The sequence below is a fragment of the Aptenodytes patagonicus genome, chromosome 3 (genome assembly GCF_965638725.1).
Source record: "Aptenodytes patagonicus chromosome 3, bAptPat1.pri.cur, whole genome shotgun sequence".
NCBI lineage: Eukaryota > Metazoa > Chordata > Aves > Sphenisciformes > Spheniscidae > Aptenodytes > Aptenodytes patagonicus.
This window is the reverse complement of record NC_134951.1, coordinates 2,223,264-2,229,263: the sequence shown is the minus strand read 5'-3', so window position 1 is coordinate 2,229,263 and position 6,000 is coordinate 2,223,264.

Genomic DNA, 6,000 nt, shown 5'->3' with positions numbered 1-6,000 from the left:
TGGTACTCTCCATTCACGTCTCAGGTCACTTAGGTGTCCAAGCTCCATTATAATTCCTCTCATTTACACTAATTTTCAACCAGTTGGAATAAGGATAACCTCTCCAAGTTAGGTCATTACCGTTTTTAACCCCCACATTGTACCTTCCACGAACTCCGAAACTGCAGCATCCTGAATCATCGAATCATTAAGGTTGGAAAAGACCTCCAAGATCATCGAGTCCAACCGTCAACCCAACACCCCCATGCCCACTAAACCATGTCCCTAAGTGCCTCATCTACTCGTCTTTTAAATACCTCCAGGGATGGGGACTCAACCACTTCCCTGGGCAGCCTGGTCCAATGTTTAACCACTCTTTCAGTAAAGACATTTTTCCTTACATCCAATCTAAACCTCCCCTGGCACAACTTGAGGCCATTTCCTCTCGTCCTGTCGCTTGTTCCTTGGGAGAAGAGACCGACCCCCACCTCGCTACAACCTCCTTTCAGGTGGTTGTGGAGAGCGATGAGGTCTCCCCTCAGCCTCCTTTTCTCCAGGCTAAACAACCCCAGTTCCCTCAGCCGCTCCTCATCAGACTTGTTCTCCAGACCCCTCACCAGCCTCGTTGCCCTTCTCTGGACACGCTCCAGCACCTCAATGTCCTTCTTGTAGTGAGGGGCCCAAAACTGAACACAGGGTTCGAGGTGCGGCCTCACCAGGGCCGAGTACAGGCATTGTACTGAAGCGTTAACAGTGTCAGCGATTCATTGCACCAACTTTCTGTCATCTTCGAAGCAGTGGAAGGGGTTACAATTATCAGTATGAGGAGGCACCTGCACCAGCAGAAACGGAATTGCCCATGTTTTAGGCCAGAATTGCTTCAAGTTGGACCTATTTTCCCTGCCCCTGCTCTGCTCCAGTTCCTTTCTTGCTTCTGACTTCAGCCATAGCAGTTGACCAACAAGGAAAGCTATTAAATATACACAAATGGTGAAAGAAAAACAACCAAAGCAGAGAAAACCAACTTTTAATATTCAATGGCTCTTCGTTCTTCTTCTGCGCTACCTGTGGAGGACAAAATGGAGAAAATTTTGTTCACGGTCTACAAATTTCAGGTTGTGACAAGGGTACCCACCTTCCCTTTGTACTTTGTTGATTTGAGATGACACAGAACTCATCCCCTTTAACTACAAATACTGCTTCCCGTTTATCCTGCATTTTGTACTCCTGAAGCACCACCTTTACCTCTTTCTTCTCTCCTTGACTGCTTCCCCTGTTTTCTCTTGCATTTCTAATCACTCCTGGTGCATCTGCTTTCCAGGTTAATGCATCTGCCTCCGCAGGGGTCTCTGGTACAACTGAGGACCTAATTAACTGCAGAAGATTTCACAGAGGCCAGGAGCTTAGCAGACCCCAGGCAGGCTGAGGCATTTTTGAGGATATCAAGATACCCAGGACCCTCATAGCGAAGGCCAACCAAGTTTTCTGGAAAAAATGCTTTTTCTTCCACCTCATGCTTCAGGGTGCAGTACCGCTCCTAACGGTTAGGCAATGGGAAAGATTTTGTGTTAAACCTCTATCGACGGGGACAGACGCAACAGAAACCTGGCGATTGCCGTGGTGGTGTCAGCACCGGTGGTGGGAAGGACGGCGGTGGTACCCACGATGATTCAAGATCCCCAATTAGTGGGGCAGTTGCTGTGGTAGCGTCAACCCCCTTCTCCTCTTCCTAATGCATTGAAGGGGGGGAGATGGAGGCGAGGTGTAGGAGCAGGAATCTGGCGTTGCGGGCTGTTGGAAACAACGGAGTGAAGAAGACGGACTGACAGGTCTGTCTAACGGCGGCAGGTCTTGTGCGCCTCACGGAACCACTCACGGGTTTACAAGTAAGCACTTAAGTGCCTATTGGCTGCAGGAGGGCTTTAGCGCTCCTCAAACTAGTGAAGCAGATGATACTTCAAAGGCATTAAAAGTAGGTTAAGGAAAATATTTCACAGACTGAGTAGATATCTGAATAAAACTGACAGTCTTTAAGTGCAGATGAGTAAATAGAGGGGGTTCTCAGTGGGATCATCTCTACAGGGTTAGAGAATAGCTCTGCTTTATTCCCTATTCAGCACTTGGTCTCTCCGGCGTGATTGCCAAAAAAGGACAAGTTATACCAACCCTGATGGGAGTTATCATTCCACTTACCAACAGACGGAAACAATCCATTCTTTTTTGCCCAGGCCACCTGAAAGCCAACAACAAAAAAATACCATCGGGAAAGAATGAGAAAATACTCTTTTCTTCTATATTCAGTATTATCCAATTAGCCAAGCACATTACAAGCAGGGTTGAATCGCAGATACAGGCCAACACAAGCACTGATAGCGCCCCGTGATCTGACCCAGCACAGCTGACCTGGGCAAGGGCTTGGTACCTTAACCGGGCTGAGAGGAGCTGTTTAACCCTTACCCCTTAACCCTTAATCGTCTAGAACCAACTCTTTCGCATCTAATGAGTCCACTTTAAAGGGCTCTGAAGCATATTTAAATGCACTTGAAAATATATTTTACTTCTGCAATTAGTAATACTTGAGATGACTAAAACAGAAAAAGTGTATTTCCCCACCCCCTTTTTTTTAGCCTTTTGCTCAGATGAGATAAGGAAATGAGGTTACATTATTTCCCTTTAGAGTTTATAATCAGCCACACTATTTTAATAATCCCCATTTAGTTCCACTTTCTGTTTCTTAAATGCTAGTACAATGCAGCAGTGTTTTGGTTGCAGGCTCCACAGGAAGACATTCCAAAAGCCAACAAACACGATCACCACAATTTTTTTAAATATAATTTTTCCTCTTAAATGTCATGAAGTATTTCTACCAACATGAAGTTTTATAAATCTTTTTAAAAGTAATTTAATTTCTGACCTTAAGCTGCCTAACGTTGGGCATTAAAAATCGGCTTTTAAAAAACGCTCTGAATTAGCTTGAGCAACTTTTTCAACCCGTAAGAGATCAGCAGATCCACATGATCTGCTCTAGGAAAACGTCGGCACCAAGTACCACGCGTGGTAGTATATTTTTGCAAAGCCTGGTATTCCTTGTGGTAGTAAATATAAAGCTTTGGTATCACCGATTTGAAAACAACAGGGTTCTGTGTAAGCATAAGTGTCATCCAAAATGAGTGTACCTGTGTGTAACAGGCAGTATTTCTTACAGTTAGCACAACACGACAACCTCCCTTTTGCAACCAGCTGTGTCATTGACTCATCCAGTGTTACAGGGGATCTGTCCTCTGAAAGATGGGAATTAATAATAGTAACAACAATAACTTTAGTTAAGTACATAAATAGAAACACATTATTAATCATTAACAGAAATCAGCCCATTAATAATGCTTCAAAGCTCTCTAGGAGAGGAACTGTAGGAAACTGAGATTTCCTCTGTATTTTAAATTTGGCCACTTGTTGTCTATCTTTATTAAACAAAAAAGTGATTGTTTAGGAAAAAAATCTGTTGCTATTTTGTGTGGCTGTCCCTCTTTTGACACCATCTGTGGTCAGATTAAATGCCGAGATGTGAATCAACATCTCTGCGTTTAATCTCTTGTTGATACTTCTGCAAATTGAGGTAAAAAAATGATTACAGGGGGCTGGCCAGTCGTACAACTCTGAGTTAAGCCACTGCCATCTTAATGGATTTCTTAAGTCAAATGTAAATATGACCCTGGAATGTGGAAGCATACATTTTTGTTCTCTGAGGTCTAATAAAAACACAAAAGCTTTCTGTGTGGTTCAACATGGCATTAGAAGTGCTTTGCAATATAGCCCCGGACCCTCTGCAGCTTCTGAAGCCGAAATTGAAGTATGCCGAGTTTCCTGCGGGACATCAAATGTTTTCCTTTTAATTGTTTACAATTTGCTCTCTGCTGTGCCTGTGCTTGGAGCCGATACCATAAAAAGCCACTGACAAATCCAAAACGGTTGCTTTGCAGCCAGGAAAGTAGAAGAAACGTGCGCAGGGAGCTTTTCTACTGACAGGCAATAACTCCGCGGTAAAAGACGCAGCAAAGTTACAAACCACATACTTTTGCCCTTGCATTGAGCATAAAATAGGTCACGGCAGAGAGACGCTGTGGCTTTAAGTATTGCCCGGCCTGAGCCGGATTATCATTAGGTTACGTAACTGCTGATGAGCTGCTTTTCATTAAGGCTTCCCCGAGTGGTGGTGGGAGCAGGCGCTGCCTCCAACAACCATCCTGGGGAAGGATTTCCTCCCAGGCGTGCCGCCGCTCTCCTCCGAGCCCCGCAGTCTGCAGCTAGGCCGAGGTGCTTGCATGAACCGGCATGGGCTAAGTAGGTGCCTGAATGCGAAACAACTCATTAACCTTAATGGGGTTGTGCATTAATTTCAGCTAAAGAGCGTTTGCAAAGTTGTAAAAGTAAGAGGTTTGGAAAAGGTGTTAAATCAATGTGTTAAAAGCGTCCTGCTCTTGGCTCAGAGCTTTTTTTTTTTTTTTTTTAGAGAAATGCATCCTCTGCTGCATAAAAACCCAAACCTTCATCTCTTTTGGTGGTCTTGAACACTAGCAAAAAGACTGTTGCACAGGAAACGACAGCACAACGCTGCAGCCACAACGCAGCACACCTGCACCTGAGACCTGAGGAGGTGGGGAAAAAAATAAAACAAAGCTGATTTCAATCCTATTCTCATGCATGCTCAGAAGCACCACATGGTGTCCAGGTAGTCCCTTCAGGTGCCAAAGTGCTTGTGTCCAGGGCTCTGTCTCATCTCAGGATGAGCTGGAGGACAAGGGATATTCATCCGCAGGTCTCAGCTCTTCCACGTGCTGGCTTTTAGCTGTCGTAGGAGCCGATAGTGATGTTTCACCCTCTGGAGAGACCTTCCTCCTCCGAGTCCTCTGGCTGCTCACAGGTGAACAGGCTCCACGCAGGTAGACGCATGCTGCAATCCTGGCGACCTGCTAGTCCAGATGCCATCATCAAATGCCATTCTTGTAACCCTTCTCCTACCATTCGCTCCTCCTGCTGCTCCCACACCCGGCATTCCTATTCAACCCCCCAGTCAGACCAATCTTAACATTTCTATTACATTTTTAGGGGATAAGCAAGTCGGTAGTAACAGAGGAGCTCAGCCTGAAACAGTCTCAAGCCCATATTCAGCTCTAAAGAACCATACTCATACTAAGTGGAGGCAATACTATAATCAAATAAATTATTTATTACTTATTACAACGTTGAGTTTGGCCAAGAAGCTTTAAAGAACTCCACACTATTAATTTTGCCTTCTTAGATTAACGACTGTACTGTGGCTACTTGTGGCTTAAAAGAAACTCTTAAAATAGCCTGCATCATAAACCGAAATAAGGCCTGAAAATGGCCTTTAGCCCAAGTAAGTTGTACAGAAAAGTGGGCTACAAGTGACAGCGTCACACAGAGGTTTTATGGCAGGGAACAGGGCAACCAGGAGACCTCGATGCTGTTTTAGTTGGAGATTCCATCTCTCACTTGTTGCCTGACTCCTACTTAAACCTCTTAAACGCTGCTTTGTATATGTAAAATTAAGATAATCGTATCATCTTGTTTTACACAGTGCTCAGGCTAGAAGGATCTAACAACAGTAAATTATTTGTCATTTGAAGTCAGTTGGAAATTAAAGCTGCTCTCAGATAAAGTCTCACCCACTGCTGTATCACTTACCTGGTGGGAGAGGCCTTTGTTTTGGATTTAATTCTATGAAGTTTTGAAATAATTTCATTTTGCTGATGGATTTCATTTTTATTTCATGTGTATTTCAAGGAGACATTTAATCTTTTTCATAATACGTTTTGAAGTCTCTTTCATTTAAATTGTCACAGCCTGACAGCTCTGTAATGTACTTAAGAAGGGCATTGTTTATACCTGCATTCCATTTAAAAGTTAACTTGCAGATTAAAGTAATAAAAATGGTTTTATACTTCTCAGTGCTAATATCACTGAAAACTTACAATGTCCCTACCGCCTGAGATTAGCTCA